General features: G+C 44.9%; 1 protein-coding gene across 4 annotated transcripts in view; it reads left to right on the forward strand.

Moving 5' to 3' along the window:
• Window positions 1-9,122: 9,122 nt before the first annotated feature.
• The window catches only part of LOC108919882 (transcriptional repressor p66-alpha-like), a 29,932-nt gene continuing 24,316 nt past the window's right edge, over window positions 9,123-14,738 (forward strand). For 3 of the 4 annotated variants that reach the window (XM_018728223.2, XM_018728227.2, XM_018728228.2), the window contains exon 1: window positions 9,123-9,395. The gene's annotated coding sequence lies outside the window, so the exon portion shown is untranslated. Of the gene's footprint in view, window positions 9,396-9,520; window positions 9,682-14,738 lie in introns of those variants that run through there. The other variant, XM_018728224.2, reaches the window with a different exon arrangement.

The raw sequence follows: 14,738 nt of genomic DNA on the forward strand, positions 1-14,738 counted from the left end.
TTCAAGACGATACCCGTCTCCTTTTCTCTGGTTCTTGCGCGGAATGTTTTTGTCCTGTCGCAGTTTCTACTGCTTATTAAATTAGGTCACTTTAACTTTTATTTGCTTAATTGCGCAACTTAAAAATTGGTTTGCTACGCTATTTCTGTACCATAACAATTCTAATTACTCTAACGTATATCGACCCCTTCAAATGTTGTGTTGTATTCCATCTTTGCCCTTAGCATTGATGTAGCAAAGTTCATTATTATGAAAGTTGCAGATACTAGATGGAAACAGTCTTTTCTAAACTGCAAAGAGGATTTCATCACAGGAATATTTTCACAGTGAATTTTCAGGGTGGTATGTCCCCCCCCCAAGTGATTATTTCTTTCACACACCTTCATAGGTCCTGTGGGATTCTTGCCCAGTAATACTTAATCATGTCCAAAAGTCCATCTACGGACCCTACCCAAGTTCAGGAAATGACACACTAACGCAGGAAATAAGTCTTGCTGGATACAACCAGATTAGTGAACTATTTAATTTTGACGGTCAATTCAGCGGCCGCAACTTTCTTGGCGTCCTACCTGCTGAACACACGTGATTAGTGGTGGTTACATGTGAACTACACACACTAAAATGATGAAAGCATGTTTGGTAACATGACAGTGGCATTTAGCCCAGTGTACGTGACCAAGTATCCTCAGCAGCCACCCGGCCTCCAACTACGCCCATCAACGGGGAGGGCGGGGAACTCGCCAGCAATTTGAGTTCCCAAAGGTAAATGGGGCTACATTCAAATAGTGTTTTACTTTAAAATAATTTTGAATTTACAATAGTTTACCTCCAAGACTGCTGTCAATCTACCTTCCTCTAGCAGCCCCAACAAATTCACCCCCTGCTCAGCTCAGGTGATCCTCAGAGAAACTGCAAAAGACCAAAAGCTACACCCTGCTGTTCACTGTAGTCTATCAACAGTAAATTTTAGAGTTCATAACTCCCACCAGCAGAAAAAGAGTGAACAAGTTTGACTTTCACGGACAGGTCGCCGGGAGAAACTTGCTTCTCTCAGAGAAGACCATTGCATCTATTCTTACCTTCGCAGAATAACGTCTGAATGAACCACAAGGATTTTGGATCGCTGTCCTCTGGGCACATGATGCTAAACGGGAATTGTTTGGCTGTAATGCGCAGTACCATGTTTGGCGATCGCCAAACACTACATCAATGAGCCGAAGCAGTTTTTTTAAGGACAAAGTGTGCCAGAATTCCTCCAGTACAATGCAGGAAACCAAGGAGTTTGTTAATATGAATAATCATTTCAAGTTAAAAGAGGTTAAAGGAAGTTGTACAAGGTCCAGGATGATTTGGTACACTTTCTCTTCTACTCACAGTTTCCACAGCTTTGCTTGTTTATTGTTTGAGTAAATAATGACAAAAGTGACATCTGTAATGTGATTTTTGTCACAGGGTTAGATCTACCTTCTCAAGATTTGGTGAAGTGTACAGCCAAGTGTAATATGTACAACCGCAGAACTGGGGGCGGGGGTAGAGGGGTACACTTGTACCCTGTTATTCAGTCTCCTTATATCTGCCTTTTCACATATGCAGCTCTTCTTTAATCGCTCTGGGTTGTCATAGAGTTTTGAGAAACGTTTCTGGACTGTGCAGATGCTGTGGGAACGCTGTCCGCATACGAAGTATTTCTGATTTTATTGCTGCAAAATGTTTTAATGTAGGGCCGGCCCATCACGTGTACCAGAAAGCAGCACTCAAACGTTTAACTTGTTTAAACCCATGAAATGGTGAGGTATTGGTAAAAATAGCTAATAATTCAATTTCTATAAGGGTGTCTGAGAATGTGTCATAATGAAATATAGCAAGTGCTGCAATGTACTAGGGGGGTGTGGTGGCGCAGTGGGTTGGACCAGGCCTTACTTTCTGGTGGGTCTGGGGTTCAAGTCCCGCTTGGGGTGCCTTGTGACGGACTGGCGTCCCGTCCTGGTCCCCTCCCCCTCTAGCCTTACGCCCTGTGTTGCTGGGTTACGCTCCGGCTCCGTGCAACCCCATATGGGACAAGCAGTTCAGATGGTGTGTGTGTGTGCGTGCGCGCAATGTACTAAGTAATTGAGCAGAGCTCTCATTGAACTGTCCTCAAGGGCAACCACAATGGTGACAATTTTACCCTCATCACCATCCGGTCATTTCCTTTCCATCCTGCACAGGGAATCAAAGTCTATGTTCGATGCGGAAAGGCGCAGGCTTTATTGTATCACCTTTGCAAAGGCCTCTGGGGGGAGAGGGGGATGCTGCCAAAGTTTTTTTTTTTTTTTTTTTTTTTTTGCAACGTCTACAACCACTTCGGTTCACAGCGAGCTAGAGCCTACCCAGCAATACTGGGCACAAGGCTGGAGGGGGAGGGGACGCACCCCCAGACATGGCGCCGGTCCGCTGCAAGGGACCCCAAGTAGGGCTCAAACCCCATACCCACCACACGGTGAGCACAGGCCAAACCTGCTGCACCACCGCGCCCCCCTGCCAAAGTTTTTAACTTACCAATTTCACAAAAAATATTAATTTCCTACAAATGCAGATGTGAAATATATTTCTTGAACACATGCCTGGTTGGCTGCAAGATACACACCTTTAGTTCATGTATGTTAAACAAAAATATAGCCTGCAATGGACTGGTGTCCTGTCCAGGGTTTACTCCCTTTTTGGAATAGGCTCCAGACCTTCATGACCCTAATCAGAACATGCCGTTAACATGGAAGTGGATCAATGGAAGGATTGAGTTGATGGATGGATGGATGGAGGGAAGGATAAACAAAGAATATTATCATTATGAAACTAATGAAGTCATTTTGGGTGTAATTGGAGTAAAAACCCTGAAGCTCATGGTCCACCAGGCAGCTGGACCCCCTGCAGTGCATCATGTTTGAAAGTTTTTTTTTTTGTCCTAAGCTGCTGTTATAAAACCTTTCTGAGATAAATCTGCAGTACATCAGTTTTTGGAGACATTATATATTTTATAATAATTTGCTGAATCCTGTTCCCATTCAAGCAAATAATCAATGTTGCTGATGCCGCTGCCCTCAATATGTATAGCCTGAGGTATATTTGGTAACTCGTTTTTTGGGTTATGATGAACAGAGCATGGTGTGCCAATTTCGGGGTTTAATCCAGCAGCTTCCTGTTCAGGAAAAAAATGAGAATTCCGTGTCAGAAACATAAACTGGATATGAAGGATGCAATGAACGACTGGGACCCTCAGGATATGCAGTGCTGCCTGAAAGTATTTGGACGCCCCCCCCCCGCCACCCATTTGCTCCATAAAATCCTTGTTTGTTTAAAATACACAAATTCTACATAGACTCTAAAGAAGAGGAGCAATTCCGTGTAATAGAACACAAATGCTGTATACGCTCACTGGCCACTTCATTAGAAACACTTGGTTGTGTGCAGATACAGTTTGCTCTCCAGACACGGTGAGTTACATGGTTGTGACTCAGTATATGAAGCATTTACATAGTGGTTAGAATGAACAATGAAGGTTAGAATGTACAAGACATGTTATCTAAGTCAATCTGAACGTGGCATGATCCCTGGTGCCAGCTGCACTCATCGAGCATCTGAGAAACTGCTGCCCTCCAGGAATTTTTGCACACTGCAGTATCAAGAGTTTACAGGGAATAGTGTGATAAACAAAAAACATCCACACGGCAGCACTTCTGTGAAGTGAGCATAGCAGCAGGAGACCGTGCTAGGTTCATCCTCCGTGAGCTCAGAAGAACGTGAGGTTCCAGTGGACATGCAGCCACCAGAACTTCCGCTCGATTGGTGGTCCCGCACACGAAAGGTAAAGCACGGAGGTTCTCGGTTCTGGCTTCGTTGTGCTGGAATGACCTTCCCCTCACTCAGAACTGCAGAAACTCTGTCTACATTCAAGAAGGGTCTGAAAACTCACCTTTTCCGGACCCATTTCGCCCAAGATCTCCCCAGCTCATGTATGGTGTAAATGTTCATGCGCCGTAACTTCATGATCATCCCCAGACAACCCTTTACACAGCCGCTACTCTGGCATTGCATGTGATTGTTTGTGTACCTTACTCTTTAAAAGAAATTGTAGGAAGGTTAACGGGATTCATCTATCCTGCATTTTATGCACCTACTCGAGCGATGAACATCGGTGCATCAAGTGGAAAGTAACAAACTAGGTTTACTTAAGAGTCACATGTCTGCAACTATGCCTCTTTCTCCTAATGTAATGCACAAATTGTATTTTCGCTGAGATGTACGTTGCTTTGGACAAAAGCGTCTGCTAAATGAATACATGTAAATGGATGATGGAAGAGTGGGAAAAATGTTGCCTGGTCTGTCACATCCCAGTTTGCGTTACAATTTTGACTGCAAGGTCAGAAACTGTAGTAAAAACAATGAGTCCACTGACCCATCCTACCTCGGGAATGTTTTCTTGGGACACATTAGGTTTTTTATACCAGCTGAGTGTTGTTTGGATGCCCCAAAGCTGCGACACATTGTTGCTGATGACATGTGTCCCATCAGCCGTTCGCAGACCGACGCATTCGGTAGGATAACACAACATACTGCGAAAAACGCATCGCATCAGGACGGTTCCGCAAACACAGTAGTGCCTCTACTCTAGCGGCATGTGCGTTCCCCGCCCCTGAGGCCAGTAGAACATCTTTGGGATGAGGCTGAATGCCATGTCAGCAGAATGATTGTGGCGCTGAAACATCTGCAGAAACTCTGTGAAGGTGTCAAGCCATGGAGCGAAAACCCGATGGAACGTGTCCAGCATTCAGTTGCTGAATTCATGTTGTTGTGGAGGTAAAAGAGGGTCTCGGTGGCCAGTGCGTGTATGAATACTGTACATATTAAGTACAGCCTGTGAAAAAAATAAGTGAACCTTAATGGCATGGGTGTGACTCGAAATTTCTGGCCCCTGGAAAAAATATTTATCTGCCTTCTCACACAAACGCACAGTATCTACAACCGCTTGTCCCGAAGCGAACCAGAGCCCAACTCAGCGACACGGGGCGCAGAGCTGAGGGGGGGAAGGGACACGCCCCGGACGGGACGCCAGTCCGCCGCAAGGCACCCCAAGCAGGACTCGAGTTCCAGACTCACCAGACAGCAGGCACCAGCTGAAACCGCTGTGCCGCCGCACCCCACCATCTGCCTTCCTCCTTTTAAATAAAGTAAATTAACTACTACTGGGAATATTGCTGGCCCTCTCCAGGTGTGGCCCCCTAGAATTGTCACCACCACGTGAGCGAAGGCCCTTTTTGAGGGTTATCAACTCAGTCACTGAGATATTTATAATAAGGTGCATAAATAGCTGTATACCACGTTAAACAACCAAAGCAACCTTCGAGGACAAAGTTTTAGCAGCTTTCTCCTGTGGAAAGGTGACAAACTTAGTCTTGCCTATATAGGTCTGCTCAATGCACCAATGACACCGTTTTGCGTAATTATATCATCTAAAATTTCCCCCTCTCCTAGGATTTGGAAAAACAGCTTTCAGGTTACACTATGGGACTTGCTTTCCTCAGGAAAGGAAATACTCTGTAGTATTTAGGGGACACCTTTTGTCCAAGGTGACTTACAATGCAAGACGCACTACAGTAAACTCCCGACAGTTATTCACCAATTATTGTAACATCTCAGGCAAGCACCGGTGAACTGAACCACTGCTCCAGAGACAGACTTTCTGTGTCTCTTATGTAATAATGTTTGTCAACACATTTACATTTACAAGTGCATGTATTCATTCATCAGATACTTTTCTCCAAAGTGACAAACATCTCATAGAAAATACAATGTGTTCATTACATTAGTAGAAAGTGACACACAGATGCAGACGTGTGATTCTTAACTAGAGTTAGTTTCTTTCCACCATATGAAGCAACATTCATCACACGAGTAGCTGCACAAAACTTTAGCAGAATATCCACGATTCCAAATTACCTTCCTAGTAATATTTTTTTTTGAGATATAAACATTTACGTTACATAAAAGAAGTGTTGAGCTACTTACAGTTATTCACCCATTTATACAGCTGGGTAGTTTTTAGGGTAAATATGTTCCATAAGGTTATTGTAGCTGGAGGAGAGACTCAAACCTATGACCTTTGGGTCTAAAGGCAACAGTTCTAATTCCTATGCTACTGTTACAGCTAACACACCTTTTTGGATCATGTACAGGGGCACTTAAAAACAGATAACTTCAGCCTAAGAAATTTATGTTTATTCATTTAGCTGATGCTTTTCTCCAAAGCAACTTACAATGCTGAAGTTACAGTTATTACAGCTAGAAGATTACAATTATTTACCCATTTATACAGCTGGGTAATTTTACTGGTGCAATTTAGGGTAAGTGCCTTGCTTAAAGGTAGTATAACCAGAGGTGGTGATCAAACCTACAACCCGTGGGTCTGAAAGCAGTAATGTTAACCACTACCCTATTAGGTGTAGCCCTGGCATAAGCCTGTTGGTAAAATAGGCAAAGGAGCAGGCCCGTAGTTTGACTTAAACCTGTACCTGTGCCCTTTTTCGGGATCGTGCTGCAGCTGTCTCAAGCGAACTATAGTTGACATAACTGCCAATGCTGAGTGAGATCTTATGAGCACTGCTGTTTTAACAGGCCTCCTAGCGCCTGGGACATATGTGACTTGCCTGTCACATGTCTACAAGGGTTTCAAAAGGGGTTAAAAAGCACATGCTGCTTAATTCTTGCTGAGTACCCGTAAAAAGGCCTCTTTTGTGTGACTTTGTATAATAGTCGGGAGGATGAAGATCGATCTTAAACCACAGCTGAAAAAGCAGTTGCGTAATATCGTGATGCTTATGAGGTAATAGGTGTATGCTCAGCATGCCTGCTGAAAGGACACACTTCCTGCCAAATAGTGAGTCCTCAAGACTGCGACAGGGAGGGGTACTTCCTGCATTGTTTCTGCACTTGAGTGAGGATCCACCTCAGGTCGCCGACGCCATTTGTGTAGACAGTCTGCTTATGCTGCGCAGTGAGATCTTCGCAGCTTTGAGGCCCCGGCAGACCTTGGGTTCAGTGTCAGTGAAGGTTTTGAGAGAAACACACGGAAGGGTCCTTGGCCTTACCTTTCAGGATGCCCTTACAGCACGGTTGATTTCTCTTGAAGGTTTCAGGCGCTACGTAGTGACTATGCGTTTTCTGACAGCTTATATTCCTTTTGAGCTTCGGAAACCTTTACGCGGACATTTTTGTCCTGAGGCCTGAGCCTTACAAACCGCCAGTAAATGTGGCTAATGGTATTTGCATGGATGTGATTACCGTGAATAGTTACAACTTTTGCTGCAAAGTAACAAAAGAGGTTAAAACGACCTTTTCCTATCGCAAAACAGAACTTGGTCGCAACAACATGGAGATGGAATCGGTACACGGAGAAAGTGCACATACAGTACAATACAAACTGCAGGACAAGTTAAAGAGAAAGGGTTACAATACTTGGCAGGAAAGGTCATGAAGCACTAGGCAAGAAGATCCAAGAAGGTGACTGAGTCTTCCAAAATTCCTTCAAGTTATCCTACAGGCTGTGCTAACTTTTCTAGCGGAAGAAAGTTCGACCTTTCAGTCGATACCATACGTGTAAACGGAGACTTGGGCATGGGTCAGAAGGGGGCAAACGAAACACTTTCTCGAAGATGTTTGCGACAGTCGAATAAACACTGTTACCGTGACCCTGTACCCTACCACATTTTCAGAATATATGTATGAAAGCTCATGGAATGAGAATCCATCAAGAACACTGCTGAGATGACCCAGAAACATCCCACGAAGACTAAAATTCCATATGAAATGTTACCTTCTCTTGTCCAAAGAGTGTTTAAGGGTATTTTTCCAGGTTAACTGAAGATTCCCTCCTTAGGTGAGGTTATAGACCTCTGTAAAATCATACTCAGCAAGCGACGGTGTAACTTATACCTGCAGTCATTGAAACCTCCCGAGTCATCGCCAAAGACATGGTACTTGAAAGGTCCTTTCCCGCTCACGTACGTCCCTGGACTCTTTTCGGACTCGAAATTTCACCGACATGGGAACGGTTCTCTTTCCTCCGCCGAAGCAATTTCTCCCGAAGTATTGGTATTTGGAATAAGAGAGTTTTGAAACTGTTTGCCGGACATACCATATGTTTGCGATATCTAATCCTGCTAGAAGTTGCTGAGGTAAATTGAAGTAGTTGAGGTAAAGTAGAAGTAGTACTAGTAGGCACTGCCCTGTTCGGTATTCTCACGGACTCTGAGATGAGTAAATTTGTAGCGAGTTCGTCAAAAAGTAAATTACTGTTGCAGTAATATATATAGCAACATTTGCTATATTTTTCGTAGGCCGTAACTCACCTCGTCTGAACCTTGATACGTGTTTCACTTTGGCATTTTCCTTCAAGTTTTATTTCAGACATGCAAAAAAATCCCTTTTATTTTCTAGTGTCTTTTTTTTTTTTTTTAATATGTTTTGAACTATTATATAGATTGTGGCTTGGAGGTGCTTTTAAGAGAGACGTGTGGTGGTGGCCTGTGTGAAAGCGGTCCTTGTCACAAGGCTTGTGTCTTCGGGCGACACTGCAGTTTACCTTCCGCTACACTTTGGAAATAAGTTACAGTTACGAGGAATTTCATGAAGGAAAGAACGAGTCCCTCAGATGTTTTTGTTGTCCCTTCACCGTGGACGTGAGGAAAAGCACAGGGTGGGGCGGGGGGTCACATAAGATGTCTTGTGCCGCGAGTGCGCGCGCCCGGCGCATTATTGCTGAGTGTGCATTTCTTCCCTAAAGTGTTTCCATCTATAAATATCGCTGCAGCTCAGCCAGTGCGAACGTCACGTTGCTTCTCGCTAATAAAATGGATGTTGCCGCTCCTTGAAATAAAGGGTCGAGGTTGGGGCTCAAGGTTTGAATGACATCGTTTTTCTTTTTTTTTTTTTTTTTTCTTCTTGGTGTCCTCGTTCCTTCCCTGTCCCTCCCCCTCTCTCCGAGGCTGGACTCTATGTGTGTGTGTGTGACGGGGTGAGAGAGTGAATTGGCGGAGGGGGGGGGGCTTGCAGCAGTTGCCGCTGTGCATTGTCAGCCTGAATAGAGATGCTGCTGCAACTACGGGGTTTTTTGCTTCTTTGGAGGTGGTCAGTAGTTGTTTTCTGGGTCCCCCTGGTGCTCCCAGTGCGCATGCCCAGTGTGGTGACGCCGCGGCTCCATGTGTGAGAAGCGCATTATTTGGCAACCGGAGAAGCAGCGGGGAGGGTTGATAAAGGGGGATCCCCGGGATTTTTTTTTTCCTCCACCGAAATACGGGGGTAAATAGTCACCCCAAGGCCGCGGAAGGCGCAGGCAAAAACACGTGCAGCGCCACCTCTACTCCGTAAGTTAAAGATGTACATAAAGTTTTACTTGGAGGGGAGGAGGAGAAGGAGGGGGGTAAGAGAGTGTAAAACCTTGCTCGTTGTGAATAAACGCGGAGGGGAAGTTTCTTTGCCTCCGCGCTGGGCGAGTGCAGCGCCATGGCGCGCGTGCGGGCGGCTCGCGAGACGCGTCATTAACGCGCCTCTCCGGGTCGCCGAAAAAAACAAACCGCCGGCGACGGAAGAAAAGTCGCGAGAAGCGGCACAAACTTAAGCGGCGGACGCCTTAACGCCTGCGAATAGCAGGTCTGGTCGCGCACTTGTTACTTGTATATTGCGGGAGTTTGGAGTCGAGTGGTGGATTAATTTCAGGTCGAATTATCCACCAGTGTGTCTGTATGTATATGTGTATGTGTGCGCGCGCAGGGTCCGACGGCTCTTCGGGGCAGTTGGCCGTAAGAGGCTCGGCTCCGCTCCTGCTCCGGTCAGCGCACTTAGTTTAGGAAGTGCGCCGAGTTTATACCCGCTCCTTTTTTTTTTTGTTTGAGCAAGCGGCGACTGCGTGTGTGGAAAGTTGAGCCGTGTGTGTGTTTGGTAGCGAGGCGCCGCGCGCGGCTCGTGGCCAACGGGCTGCCTGCTGGTGGCTGTAATCCGCCCCGCCAAGGAAGCAGGAGCGAGCGCGCGGCCCCTCGCCGCAGGGTGCCATCCTGGGCCTTTGGAGGGAGCAAAAAGTTGGCACCTTTTCCGTTTCGAAAGGTTGACGAGTCAAACCAAGTAGATGTGAGCCGTGGACTTAACATAATGACGCGGAACCACCGGCATTACTGTAATATAAGCGTTCGCTGGTCTAACGCACTGACTGCGTGTGATGTGTTTATTTGGTGGAGGGGGGGCTGTTACGGTAGGAATTTTGATGAGTGATGAAGAGGGGTGGGTGGATCATGGGTGGGGGGGGTTCAATGGTGGCGTAATGGTGGACAGTATCTGTGTGTGTCTTGGTTTTGGCCCCTAGTCGCGGCACTTAACCCGACTGGCAGTTTGTCTGTGGTGATGTCAGAATAAAAGTCCCCACGTTCCTCCTGCATGCGTTGCTCCCAATTCAGCTGGCGGCCTTTCTCTTCCTCATCCTCTTAAAGGTGTACGCACGCACGCGCGCGCGCACGCACGCTCAGACGTCATGGCCCACTGATCTGAAGATGCGATACTGAGCTCATGGGCTCTGTTGATCTCTGTAATTCTTTCATTTGTGAAACGTTATCTAATTACTTCCCAGGTCATTTGTGTGAAGCGCTGCTTTTTATTTCTACAAGCTGCCAGCTCTTCCTGCGCTGAAGGTGCAAATTCAAGTTTTGGAGTTGAATGTACTGTACATATCAAGCTGTTGTTGGTTCTCATGGATATGCTCTGTGTGTGTGTGTGTGTGTGTGTGTGTTTTCATTCACTTTTCACATTTCCTCTTCTTAATCTTTTGGCACATCTCCGACAGTTTCTTATTAGCATATAAACAACTGAATTTTAACTTTGAAATTCAGACTTCAACAATATCATGTGATTAAAACTCTCAAATTCTCGCAAAGTATTTAAATACCCCCCCCCCCCCCTTTTAATTTTTTTTCTAATGCTTGACCTCAGATGACCTCAGTGTTAAACTTACGGTGTACCTTGTGGAAAGTGCCAACTGACTAAATTTGGCACAATTTGTAATGCAGCTGGTAACTTGTAATAATCGGTGCAACTTCAAGCAAAAATGTTTGACTCGACAGTGAAATGTTGTTACTTAATGTATGGTTTGTTCAGCATCTTTGTCTGGTTCTGGTACTGTAACATTGCATTGGATGGGATATATTGCCTTGCAGGTTTAAAGCTTGATGTAGTGGGTTTAGAACACCGGGTTTGTGTTCGGAGTTGCACAATCGCAACCTGCCTTGGTCTGTTCCATTTGTTTTACACTAAGCTGAACTCGAAGGCCTTGCTGATGCCTGCACCTCCCTACCCTGTGCAGTAGCAGCCTTGGCTCATAGTGCTGGGCCTGTGCTATTTACATTTATTCATTTAGGAGACGCTTTTCTCCAAAGCGACATACATCTAGGCGAAAATACAATTTGTGCATTACATTAAGAGGAGACATAGCTGCAGACATTGGAGTCCCTGAAAGCTTGATGATATGTCTTGGTGTACGGGTCAAATGGAGGCAAAGTTCGGTTCCTCCGTGTCGCCAAATGCCCCGTCATTGTTTCTGCACTTCATTGTTTTTTTTTTTTTTGTGCCAGTTTACAAAATGAGGAAGGCCTACAATAACATCTGTAGGGACTGGGCAGCAGGAGCCATTCCCATTGTGAGATTAAATTAATTTGACATTAAGGTGTAATGTTGATGGAGGTTGTTTATGTAATTTCTTGTTAAAACGATGAGGAAATGCTGTTGATAAATCTAATCTGGGCAGACTTCCTCTAGTTGATGGATGGCAGAGTCCAAGTTTGCTTCCATTTCAGGGAAGTATTACATTTATCTTCATTCATTTAGCAGATGCTTTTCTCCAAAACAACTTACAGTGTTAAGCCACTTACAGTTACTTGCCCATTTGTACAGCTGGGCAGTTATTAATAATGTTAGACTATGGGCGCATATTGCTGTATTAATATGATTGATTTGTTTAGGGGATGCTCATCCGCTGGCTGATGTGATTTCTTCCAGCTTGCACATGAAGCGATCTTAATACAGTAAACTCCAAACCAGAGACTTTGGCGGTTCCCTGTCTTGCATAAATGTATATGTATTTTTGCCCGTTAACTTTAGATGAATAAAACAATTAATACTAAGCCCTGATTTTACAGTGGTCAATTAATAAGGTGGGGGTAGCAGAGATGCGCTCATTAAAGGTGATGAGAGGTTTGTGGCAGGGTGATCATTAGACTTTCCCTATCAGTCATTTAATCAACTGGTTATTTATACATTGTATAAAATTCAGTTTTTATAAAATATAGATTGTAATAAAACATGTAATTCTTAATGTGGTTTATTTATGTTTAAAACTAGGAAATCAGTGTAAGTGAGAATTCTGTCTTCTGATCTTAACATTAGAAGTTCTGGAATGAAGCTGCAGTTGCAATGCATAATGACATTTTGTTTTCTCGACCCGAGATGTGACACGGTTGCTTGCAGAGCGACCGCAGTGATTTCCTCTGTAATGGCACTAAGGCGTCTATAGAGTGCCCATCCAAAGGGTTAGGGCAGGATACGATTTGCCACAACGATTGGCGTATAAAGGCTTTATTCACAGTCTGCAGAGTTCTCTAAGTCGCAGTGGCTGTGCATGGGATATATTGTTGCATACATGCAAGACGGATGTATTGAAAGTAGAGTTCAATAACAGAAAAATACTTTGCCTTAGTTTCTAAAGATTCACATTATTGGGAGTGTAGGTAAGCAAAGTTTTGTTGACCTAATCTAAAGACGTTCTTCACTTTAAATCAGGCGTTTTGCATGTTGTAATCCTAAAGGTCATTTTTCTGTTGAGGCAGCAATGGCTCCATATACTACTACAGAGGCAGAATACGCTGGTTTCCTGGAGCCTCACCAGTGATTCCATACCGTATATTATCTGTTGGCGATGGCCACCTTTCTCACTGTGTGAGCATTTGGATGAACAGTTATTTACATTTATTCATTTGAGCAGATGCTTTTCTCCAAAGTGATGTGCCTCTCCAGAAACGCTTTCCATGATGCTCTCAGGTGGACCATTCTTTACTTTTATCACCTTCTTACTGGCAGCGTTGAGTCTTTCATTAATTATTTCCCACACCAATTTCTTTTGAGTTGGCTCACTTCTAATTTTCCAGCTGCGGTTTGCACGGAGGAGTCAGGAGAATGCATACCAATGGTCGAGTAAGTTTTCCCTGTTCTAATACTGGATGGTTATGTATTCGACCATGGCGCTCCTGAGATTTTACATGTCGATCAGTGTCCGTAGGCTCCAGGTTGTAGCTTTGAGTTACTTATACAGTTCTTGGAATGACCCCAAAGAAGAGAAATGGTTGAAGCCTCTTTGATTCCTGACAGTGTAAGGTGAGAAGAGGTCTTATTGCTTTCTTTGTCTTGTTATAAAGGCCCCTTTTCCTTAGTGCTGGGCAGCTGAGCTCAAGTGCTGCGGTCTTGGCTGCTAGAGAAGAAACCTCTCAGCTGGGGCTGCTGCCAGGGGACACGTGCCACGGTGCCTCCTGAGATGGAACCCCTTTTCAGTGTGTGGCACTAATGCATTGGGAGCAGCAGTACTTCAGCGGGCCGACGTCTACCCTGGTACCACGTCGGTGGATTCGACAGTTGAAATGGAACAAGAGAGCAGCTCACGAAGCTGCACTTTAAGGCATGTTATACCACGAGGGCTAAGCATTCTTGTTGTTACCACGGTGCACTTGCAGCACTCCGTCTTCAGTAAATGTTTGCGAATAAGTCCGGGGGAAAAGGTTGTTAGTTTGAGCTGCGAGGAGATGAAACGCATATAATTGTCACTTGGACTCTGAAACATCCAGCACAGCTCGTTGACCATACAGCACTTTAGTTCTTCAGTAGTGCATGCTTGATTTTCGTTAAGGTGACTTATTTTTAGGATGGTAATAATCCACATGAAAAACAGGAAATTCATTGTGAGGAGTGGAAAATGAACCTTGAACCTGCACCACCTTACATGCTGCAAATTATTAGACTTGTGTAACTAGGTGGATCACATTGACTCCAATTTGCTGAAATTCTCCCCTTTTTCAGAGGAACGTACACTTTTACTGAATATCCTTTAACACAGCTCTATATTTAGTATAGATTTTAATCTGGTTCCTTCTCAGCAGCACAAGTGCAGAGCCACAGCTTTTTTTTTTTATTAAATATTTCCAGAAGGTTTCTTTGTTCTTGGTATCTGTTAGTCCTTTTATTTTTTTAACCAACTTTGTGCCACATTGACCTTTACTGATGACATTGGGAAATTGTGTAGTTCACATTTTGTCATTTGAGTACTGTCCTACTGTACAAAACACACACACACACATTTTCTGAACCGCTTGTCCCATACGGGGTCGCGGGGAACCGGAGCCTAACCCGGCAACACAGGGCGTAAGGCCGGAGGGGAGGGGACACACCCAGGACGGGACGCCAGTCCATCGCAAGGCACCCCAAGTGGGACTCGAACCCCAGACCCACCAGTGAGCAGGACCTGGTCCAACCCACTGCACCACCGTGCCCCCCCTTGTACAAAACATTCACGTTTTATTCTGATTGAATTGTACTTGAGCGGCCAACTCTTGGTTAGGGTTAGGTGTCAATATCGTACGTCCTACTGGAGTGTCAGGCGTAGCCAGGTGATGAAGGGTGTC

This window comes from Scleropages formosus, chromosome 9, assembly GCF_900964775.1.
Source record: "Scleropages formosus chromosome 9, fSclFor1.1, whole genome shotgun sequence".
Lineage (NCBI taxonomy): Eukaryota > Metazoa > Chordata > Actinopteri > Osteoglossiformes > Osteoglossidae > Scleropages > Scleropages formosus.